Raw genomic sequence first — 11,418 nt, 5'->3', positions numbered from 1 at the left:
GTTAGGAGCATTATAAATTGAGGACGGCCCAGAAAAAGTTAGTGATACCTTATCTCAAAAATAAAACACAAACAAAAGATCTGGGGGCATGGCTCAGCTGATAAGAGAATATTCCTGAGGCCCAGGGTTCAAATGCCAAAGTCAGTAGAATGATTCAGCCTTGAGAATTACAAATGAAGGAAAACAACAACTGACCTTCTAAATCCATAACAATTAAATTTATAGTCAAGCGTAGAGTCAAAGGAAAGATTTCTCTTGGCCCTGAAAAGGCTTGTGCAAATGAACTGTGAATAGATTAAATAGGACAAAAGATGCACACACAGATGTAATACAAGTTACCCACTAACATAACAGAAGCTTAAATGTCCCTTTTTTGTAAAGGAGACAGTGGATAGGGAATGTAGACAATTTTGAAGGAAAGAGTAAAATGATGTTTAGGGGAAATCAGTGAGCTCAGAGAAACACTCAACAGCCAGGGACAAAGTCCTTCGGGCCCATGAAGCAGACAATGGATTGTAAGACCAGATGAAACCAAAATAGAAGATAAAGGTGTGTAACAAAAGTCCATATGTGTGTCGACAGACCTTGGTCTTCCTACAATGAGTTTAGCAAATGGAAGCTCAGAGAGCGGACCAGAGAATTGTTTTCTTCCTTGGAGGGTCCAAACTTGAGCATATAGAAAGCTATCAGAATAAAATTTCCTGCAGCATCTTCTGCTCTAAATATCACCATACCAGGACAGTCCTTGGTTTTCTTCACAAAGCTAAATTTTTTTTGTTTACTATTTGAAACTGTTTTTTTTTTTTTTTTTTTCATTTCGCCACCAAACTTCTAGAGGCTTCCTTCCAGCAAAGATTATAGCATAATCCATCAGTCATGGGGACTCACAGTCTCTAATGCAGGTCCTACTAATGCTTCTTTATTTTAGCATTTCCTGATTGCAATAACCTCTCTAGTACCTCAAAGGTAGCAAATAACAAGCATCTAGAATCCTACATTAATTTTTACTATACATTCAAATGTAATTGCAATGAAACAATAGTGTTTTTATGAAGCTTTTTTCTTTTCCTCAAGTTTTGCTCCAAGCAACAGCTAACTTACTATTTCAGAGATTAAGGTCACAGCTGACAGAGTATCCTGTTCTCTCTCTGCTTGGCAGTGAGGACTACATGAGGGGGATGGGTGGCAAGTGCTATGCCCTTCCCAGAATCCACACTGCATTTAGCCTGTTTTTTCTGCCATGTCCCATGCAATGATGGGTCCACATTTTTACTTTCTTGGCACTGATTCTTTTCTGTGTCTCGTACACTTTTCTGCCACAGGATGAGGTACACATGCTTGACCACCAGTTACCAGCATCTGAATCACTCCCCTACTGGAGTTACCAACCATAAAGGGATGAGTGTGCAGGAAGACTCCCATTCCCCAAAACTACTGAAGCTCAGGAAGGAAGACCTGAGCCCCTCCCTTAAACCTTAGAATAGAGATCAGGGTAGAGGGGAGTGAGGGATGGAGGAAGCAATGTTTTTATGGGAATGAGATGCATCCCCCTTAAGGCCTAGAGTTCAGCAGCTGGAACACAAAAGGAAGTTTTAGCTCTGGGAGCTGATTAAGGTTTTCTTCCCCAGCCCAAAAAAGAGAACAGGGAGCAAAGCATTTTTATGATTTGGGGCCTACCCAAAGTTCATCTTTAGGAATTCCCACTCTTTCTCCTCCTATACAGAGGGCAGAACAGCAATGATTTCTAAGACTCTTTGCCTACTGAAAGCTCAAGTTTGGGAATTTCTGGACCCTTTCCTTTTCCTGGAAGCAGAAAAAAAATCAAATGCACAACAGGGACTGCCTTTTCCAACCCTCTCTCCCAGTCATCACCCGACAATTGTCTTCAATTGTCCTTTCAAAATGTCTGCCGCTGGTTCCTGCTGACTCCCCTCAAATCCTGTTAGTCAGCCTGTGGGGCTTTCCTGTATCTCTTCCAGAAAACCATGTTTCAAACAGGATGTCATCTTTGTCAGCAAAATGGGTAAGATTTACCATCTGTATTTATTCATTGCTATCTTGAAGCAATGGAATTTCCAGAGCACAGATCAGTCATTACTTACAGCAATACCTAAGAACAGCGTGTTTGGGAGTTCAAGTACAAGGGGTCATACCATAGGGAAGGAACTCCAAAGTTATGAATTGTGATTTTATACAGAGACAGGACAACTGCCCTCCTTTCTTTAAGGAAAGAAAAACCTTTGCTCCCTGGTCTTTTACAGTTCTTTGGAATCTAAACCATTTCTCTCAGGAAGGTAAAGCCTCAAAGGCAGGAAGACCAAAAGGTCAATCATTTGGCCCTAGTTAAAATAAGCTTTTTATTACCCTTTGAATGAAAGCAGATGGTTCCAGATCTAGCTAACACCCTTTAACTTCCAAAGTTTGTTCTTTAACCCAGGTACTGGTAACATTTGCTCATAAAACCCTAACTGTTCAGAAACAGGAAAATATTCACTTCCTAACATAGGTCAGTTTTTGTCTGTGAATGTATTGTAAGGCAGGGAATAACTACAAACAAGTAAGAGGGAATCTTTTGAGAAAGGAAGTATTTTATAACTGAACCTTAGGAATGATTGCACAACTGTATAATGTACTAAAAAAAATCACTAAACTAAGCCAAGAGTTGGTGGCTCATATATGTAATTCTAGCTTCTTGGGAGGTTGAGATAGATGGAGGAGATGGTGAGGAGGCTATCTAACCAAAGTACAATGTAAGCTTATTTGGAATTGTTCATATTTAATAGTAGTGAATAAAAGGATAAATAACTATCTTCAATTATGACATATCAATCATTCAAGAGTTTATTAAATTATATCAAACTAATTTTAAGCCATTGATGTTTTGTCATATTACTGAATTTGCATTGTATTATAGAAGAATTTTTCTACTACAATAGTTTGAATTAGTCTTGCCTTAAGTAAGTTGACCAATTAATTTGAATATACAATAGATATTTTATGAGCTATCAAATTTCACTAGTCATTTCTAATAAAAACAAAGTGGTAATTTTGATAATATACCATGAGACTCATTTTTCTTTGAAACACCTGTTGGCAATTTTCATAAGTTATTCTGTTTTCTTTATAATTCATAAGTAAATCTTGTTTTTAATCAATGTGAAAATGTTATAATTTTCTTATAACTTGTTATTAATGCTAATTTACTCCATAGTTTCATATGCCCTTTGTGACATCATTCCCTTTTGACATTTACCCCTTTGCAAACACCTGGTTATCCAAATGAGGCATTTCATTAGCTGATTTGGATTCTGTACATACTCATGAAACACTGCCAAGTAAATCCTTATTCTCCTATACTTGCTTCTCTTTTCTCTTATAATAAAAAGTACCATATATACTATTTGCAAGCAAATTATACATTTCTGAAATCTGACTCCTAAAACTTATCTAGAGAATTGAACACATAGAATATCAACTATTGAACAAAGGGGCTAACATCCCTTCATTTTAGAAAATGTACTATTCATAATGTTACTTTTATTATTTAATTTTTCAGAACCTTGAAGTAGGAATTTACTGTAGCTCTTATAAATAATGAGCAACAGGGTCAAATTTGTCATATTCAACAAGTTCTCACCTACTGCTCACAGCACGTGTTATCTTTGAAATTCTCCAGTGGCCAAAAGTTACACCAGTATTACTGAATGAACTTCATATAATAGTGGGTACAAAGAGAAAGAATGCCAGCTATGTAAAAACATCAATAATTTTATTTCATCTGTTTTGCTCCCTTTCTCTAGCTTGAACACCTTTTGTTGATGTAAAAAAAGAAAGAAAAATATGCAGCTAGATGCTTTATGTTGCTACTGTGCTTCCTCTATAGAGAAAAAACAGAAAACACAAGAGTTTTATTGATAGGTCATTTTGTTTAATGTCACAAGGAAACTGCCTGTGTAGCCATCTTAAACAAACAAAAATGTCATTTTTTTTCCTTATCCAAAGTTGGAGAACAGGAGGGCAGAATAGGTCCTAGGGGCTTGGTACCAGTGGGAGGGGAGTGGAGGTGGGGAAAGGGTGTAAGAGAGTGAATATAGTGCAAATATTGTGTACACACGTATGCAAATGGAAAAATGATACCTGTTGAAACTATTCCAGGAATGGGGAGAGGAGCAAATAAAGGAGAATGGTGGAGGGGGTGAATTCAAGTATGATATATTTGATATATTGTAAGAACTTTTGTAAATGCCAACAATGTACACCCCCCCAGCAAACAATAAAAAAATTAAGCCAAAGAAGATTTAAAAAGATGAGAAAAATGACAGAATTAAAGGAAAGTTTTGTGCTCTCAGACTAGCTATCTGTTCAGGGGCTAAGTTTTCTATGAAAAGAAAACATTGGACTAATTTGAAGCAATACAACAAAAGGCAAAATTGATTTTTCACAAATCATAATGGTTAAAAATAGATGTCAATAATCCCCTGGGCCTGAGAAGTCCCTCGTGAATCTCACCTCATCCCTTGGCTATAGGTGGTTAACACAGAGACAAGCAACAAAAAGCCTGATTACGCTCCAGTTTGGAGAGACCAATAGACAAAGATAGTTTCTGTATGTATTTGTTTATAAAATTATAAAGTTATATGATATAATTACAAATAATAATAGAATATTATTAAAATTGCTCATAATAGAAATATATTCACGTATCACTTAGTGGTAAGGATATTTTCTGGGGAAAGTATAGTTAGGCAATTTTGTCATAAGGAGAACATCGTGGAGTATACTTACACAAACTAAAATGGCATATAACCTGAAGGGAGTACCATTGTATGCATAGTCAGTCACTGACCCAAAACTTGTTGTGTGGCACATGACTGTATATGTGATTATTTGTCATGACCAATAATAAAAGTACAATTACTATATATCATTATTAAATACATTGTACAGTCATTAATTTACAGTGATTCAAGTTCATGAATAGATTAAAATATTTTTAAAATTGTTATGGATGACTCTCTGAAGTGAACCTACAACAAATCAATAGAATTTACAGGAAGACAAACTTTAGCTCCAAATGAACAAGAACTTTCCAGCAGTTCATGCTACCTCTAAAGACATCAGGTCTCCTTTTGTTGAGAGAAATCTAGTAGAAGTGGAATCACTATATGTGCGGAGTATTATTGTTGAGAAGGGCGGGAGGTTAAAGTCAACTCAGGTTGCCATAACAGCTTACACAGCAACCAGCAAAATGAGCACTCAGTTTACCAGTCCAAGGTTCCTTTCCAGCAGCGAGTCTAATTATACTATAATATAAATATACAGCTGCATACATCTTCTGTTTATGTTCTCCAACATCCATTGAAATCAATAGAAAAACAGTAGATTTGTACTATACTTGGAAGCTTGTAAAAATACAAGGTCACACTTAAATCTTCTAAATATAACTAAAATTTTCTCTTGTGACTTCATTTTTGTGGGTAGCATAGCCTGTCCTGAACTCTTTTCCAACCCTATCACCAAGTGAGATAGGGCCACCTCTAATTATGATTTATTTTATTTTTATGCACTTTTACTAATTATAATGTGTTAACATGAAAAGATAACCTGTTGTTGGGACAACCTAATCTTAAATCTAATCTTACCTGGTCAAATTCTCTCTGTGATCTTGGCTGACATCCCTTACTTTTGTGTCATTTAATATGTAAGCATTCTGTAGTTTACCCCTTCTTGGTTTTGCCTGTTTTGTTTTTAACAAGCTCTCATGGGTCTTTTTTTCCTTTGATTTGGTGACATTTTATTGTTAATTAATTCGAGTGCCTATCTCCACCTTGAAAGCAAGATATTTTTCACAGCTACCTATATCAGTTTTAACATTTTCATCTCCACTTGAAAAAGTAGGGATCAAATACTGTAACTCAAAAACCTGTAATTCATCAAAATTTCAAGGTAAGTCTCAAATAATTTAGGTGAATTAATATATTGCATTTTTGTATAAATATTCGAAACCTACAAAAGCATTCCAATGACTTTTTAACTTTAACTTGCTTTAGTTTCATAATGGAATCATGCCTGCTTCGACATACTTATCTTCATTAAATTGAATCTAATCATTTTATTTTACTGTGTGATATTAAAATTGACGGACTGGACCCCTTGAAGCCATTTTACATGTTAGCCACTTTTTGCTTTTTTCATGCTATCTCACCTCAGATATTTCTGAATGCATCCTTGTTTCTGATAACATCAAGACGTTTTAAGCCCATTCTGATTTTTCTGATCTTAAGACATAGAGTCAGCTATACTTCATGGAGCCCTGGTTAATTTTAGGAATAAAGAATATAAGTTTTGAAGTTTATATTATATCATAGATTAGACTATTCCATGTGACACAGAATGCAGAAGAAAGGCACAAAGGGAACCAAGAAATTTCTGCCTGAGTCAGGAAAGCATGCAAAGTCATTGCAATAAAAAAGTATATTCACAAGTGACAAAAGCATGTGTGATATTTTAGCTTTTCAAAAATGGTGGAAAAGTTAAATGGGTAAAAATTGCTTATAAGAGTTAAATGTTATAAAAACTTTTCTCGACACATTAAATTAAACTTATACAGCTATCAAAGCTTTCTGGAAAAGAATAATAAATCAATGAACAGCAGTCTTTGCCAATAAAGGATTCTGCTTTATTCTTTTATGCATTCAAACCTAAAGACGGCAACATGGGCAAAAAAGTGCCTGCTACAAACCCCTCAGTTCAAACCCTGGTCCCACCAAAAAAAATGAATGCAGCATGGGAAACATTAATTGGGGTTTGTTCTTCTTCTTTTTTTTTGGTACTTGAGATTGAAACCAGGGACTTGAGCAAGCTGGGAAACTACTCTTGCACTTGAGTCCTTTCTTAAGCACTTTGTTTTCATTTTGGTTTTGAGATAGGATCTGGCCAATTTTCCCTGGGTTGGCCTTGAATTCTGTGTGATTCCCCTGTCTCTGACACCCACAGGCATGTGGTATCACAGGCATGTACCACCATCCTGGTCAAGTTTGTTTCTATGAATGATAGGATTTTTAAATTGGTGGGTTAGGAAAGAGTCAGAGGTTCAATTTTTTAATGCATTTTAACCAGTAATTACCATAAAAGCAACATTAGTAGATGAAAAATCTAATACCACAGTGACATTTTGTTACTATAATTCATACCACACAACAAGGATAAATAAACCTTTTGCTTTTATCTCTTTCTAATGGTTAAATTCTAAGCTTTCATTAAAACAACAATCTGGGATGAGGACGTAGCTCAAGGATACAGTGCTCAACTAGCATGTATAAGGCCCGAGGTTCAGTCCTCAGCATGGAAGAAAGAAAAAAATATATCAGTAATCTGGCCAAATATCCACTGGAAAAGTAATTTGAAAAGATTTACATGTATTTCCAAAGTATCTTGGAAAGATTTACATGTATGTTTGCTTCTGTATAAAATATAAGGTAACAGGCATTTTTAAAATGAAGTTCTGAGAATGTTTCTTGATACGTTTCTTATAAAATAAAACTTTATATAATCAAGAAACTTCCCTTTTTCAGGATGTGACTTTGTGGATGCATTGAAAGTATTGGCCATTATTTAACTTCATATGGAAATTTTAAAGAGAGACCAATTATTGCCAGTCCAGCTAGCAGTCATTCATATGATAGAGATGTTTGTGATCCATTCTCTCCAGAGACCTTGTTAAGGTGTTACATCAGACTCAGAAGAGAATCATTCATAAACCTTCGCTGTTTTCAAGAGCTGTTGTTCCTCTTCATTATATCAACTACAAGTTTGCCTAGTTCATCAGCTACATTGTATGCTTAGGGCTATACCCAAGTCAGTCTCCAATCCTTGTTGCTCTTCTTTGCTTTAAAATTACTGAGAAGCTTGTTAATGAGTAAAACTATTTGTCATAATTTTATTTCTTAAACTTTTTGTTTCCTAAAAAAATAATGGTTTTGAAGGATGCCAGCCTCAACACAGTTTTGAGTAGTTTATTAATGCATCAATATCAAAAGACAAAAGCCTGTTATTAACTTTCAGTATGAAATCAGTCAGAATTCATGAGTAAATAAACATTGAATGTAAACAAATTTTAGTAAACTTTGACCAGCAGAGAGAAAGAAAATTGAGTTTTCACTCCTCATGCTCAATATCCCAGTACCACTAAGAAAAAAGTTTAAAGAACTTACCATTTTCTTATGTCAATATGTAGAAAGATAATACATTCCATAGTCACTCAGAATGATGACTGTACTAATCTGGTTAAGAAGTAGAAACAATAGAAATGAAGATAGAAAATGAATTTTCCTTCCAAGTCCAATGCAGTTCAGCCTCAGAAGTATAAAATTGAGTTTATAAAAATTAACATCCTAGAAGTTCTCAAGTTGAGTGTCTTATTTACTATCCATTCAAGATAATTCTCCAAACCATAATTCTCTCTTCCTCATATTTTATTGCATGTGCCTTGCTTTCAGGGTCTATTTCTAATGTTTTTGTATTTTGAAGTTACCTCCAACAACCAACTTTATTTTAAAACTTGGATAGCTTCATTGCAAACATTAAATTTTAGTACAGCTTTATATGCTAACATTTATGCAAAAGGACATTTTTTGTTTTTGATAATAAGTTATGCCACTATATAGAATGGCATTATAGAGCATTCGTGGAAATTATTGTTTATCATCCTGGACCTAATGCCCAGAATTCACAGTCAAATGGCAAGTACTGTCAAATTCTAAAACCAAAACTATGAGCTATGTCTCATCTTCTTTTGAAAGAGGCTTGCAGGGAGGCATTCATTCACTACAGTTGAATCTGCCCATCCTCCCCACTCCACTTTTCTGCTTTCTCTTGCTTACAGTAGACCCTTAGTATCCACAGACATGTGATTCTAGAAAGACCATAATTAAGGAAAACCTACAAATGCTCAGGATGCATAAACATTCAGCCCTGTACTGTGGATGCTTGATTCATTCTTCCTATAACACCACCCAACTTCTGCTAAAGACATGCCACCTTTCAAAAAATCCCAAATTTTTTGCTTTATCCTTTCAGTTAAATATATTATGTCCCCTTTTTGGCTTGGGAGGATCACCATAACTTTTACCTTGTTTTTTGGGCACAATTGCTTTTTGAGAGGCAGATTTGTACAAAATTAAAGACAGGGAAACACTCAGCAGATCTCACACAATCAACACAACTGACAACAATGTGGGACTGACTGAGAATTTCCTGTTGTGTAATGCAATGTAGTAGCTTAAGATTTTTGTTTTTGAAATTTCTTTTGATTGATTTATTTATTTACCACACTTAGTCAAAATTGCATGTAATAAGGAGTGCTTACTATATATAAAATAAAGGGAGCCAAAAGTCATCACGGATGGGAATAAGAATTTGTGGAGTGGCTTCTGATTCTCCTCCCGTAGCTAAGAAGGAGCATTCAGTATATTCTTCTTCTCTTCCATCCATCCTGTAAGATTAAGGATGCAAGAACCATCATTCCTTCTACTAAGATGTGACTGCTGATCATTTCCTGCAATGAAATTTTCTAAGCTGCTGAGCCAGGAGGGCATATGGTACCCTAGAATTAATGCTGCTGATGAGAGAAGGGAAAGAGATGATAAGGAGATACAACTTTACAAGGGATAGCCTGGATGCCCACTGTGTGGGTAAGGCAAGGATATGTTTCCCACAATTGCCATGGGTATTAATTAGAATATTTTTTCAGTACCCAGCCATGTCCCCAGTCCTTTGCTTTTAGTTTATTTTCCAGAAAGGGTCTTGTGCTAACTTTGTCCTCTCTGGCCTCAAAACATGATTCTTTACCTCTGACTCCTGAGTACTTAGGATAATAGGCATGCAGTACCATGCCCTGCTCAAAATTATCTTTCTAGTATTTCTGAAGAGAGCTACTAAGATCGAAAATCTCCAACCATGAGGGGTAATAAAATGTACTTTCCATGACAAATATGAGAGGTAGCAAGTAGTCATCTTCGCTGACTCTTCCAAACTAGGGAACCATAAAGGCCAAGTATCCCTAAAGACCCTTTACAGAACCAGGAAACATTTTCCTTTTAGAAAAGCAGCATCTTGCTGCCTAGCATGGAGAAGTAACTGCAAGAACCAGAGAGCAGAGTGATCCACCTTGCGGTAGATTTGGTTAAGTAATGAAGAGCTGTTTGAACTAACGTAATAAACATCAGCCTATTAACTGTGAACAATTGTGGTGGAAATGCCTTTTTAATTCTTCTTCCTCTCTACTCAATACCAGAGGATGAACTGCTTGAAAAGAAACTAGATTGAGAGAGTGTTTTCTCTACCCCTACCATAAACACCAGTTCCAAACTGGAGAGACGACACTTGAGTGTGATGTCAACAATTGAGGTTCTAAAATGAAAGGACTGCATCCTAACACCCAGTATTTGCATTGCTGCTCTTATGTGAAATACTTACTCCCATCTCATTTTTAAAGTGCATTTCTACTCAATTGTAGTTGTATGGGAACAACTTTATGTATATGGAATATATGAAGACACTGTTCTCTGGCTTTAGTTGCTACTGTTGAGAAGTTATCTGTTCATCTAATTGTTGATCCTTTGAGATGAACCTGTCTTTACCTCGTGATGCTTTAAATATTTCCTTTTTCTTTAATGTCTTAATTCTACGGTGTCCAGGTATATATTTGCTTTCATTTGCCTTCTTGGGACTCATTGAGTTTCATGAATTTCACATTTGCATGAAATTATAATTATCTCTTCAAGTATTTCCTTTTCACTATGACTTCTATTTTCTTTTTCTGAAGCAATCGTTAGGTGTACATGGGAATTCTTCTTTCTGTCCTTGCTTCAATATTTTTATTTCCTTCTCTCTCTTTGCTGCATCCTGGGGAATTTCTTTACATCCGTCCTCTATCTAATAATCCGATCCCCAACTGTGTAATATGCTATTTGTTTCATGGATCAGATCTTTAACTTATTTTAATTTTTAGGGCTACTTCTTGGCTTTTTATCAATAATATGATGACCTTTGTTTACAATTCTCTCTTGTCTTTCCTAAAATATTTCAAAACCATTCATTTTTTTCTAGTGATTACAATGTTGTTTTTGTAAATATGACTCCTGATGTCTTATTCCTGGTAACCTTGCTTGTGGTTTTTTTCTTCATATTTTAATGGTATTTTATTGTGAGATAGTATTCATTGTAACTCTGAAAGCTATCTGGGAATTGTTTTTGAGAGTTGTTTCTCAAAATCACTTCAACAAAATTATTGGTTTGGGTGTTTGGAGTCCCACAGTGCCATGATTTTTGCCTCATATTCATGCACGCAAAGTCTTCTGGGTAGGAACTCTTAAAGGATTTTTGCCATTGTTTTAATTTTACATTCCACTCCACCCA

Source organism: Castor canadensis, chromosome 9 (genome assembly GCF_047511655.1).
Source record: "Castor canadensis chromosome 9, mCasCan1.hap1v2, whole genome shotgun sequence".
Taxonomy (NCBI): Eukaryota; Metazoa; Chordata; class Mammalia; order Rodentia; family Castoridae; genus Castor; species Castor canadensis.
The sequence above is the reverse complement of the archived record's forward strand: the minus strand, read 5'-3'. Positions refer to the sequence as shown.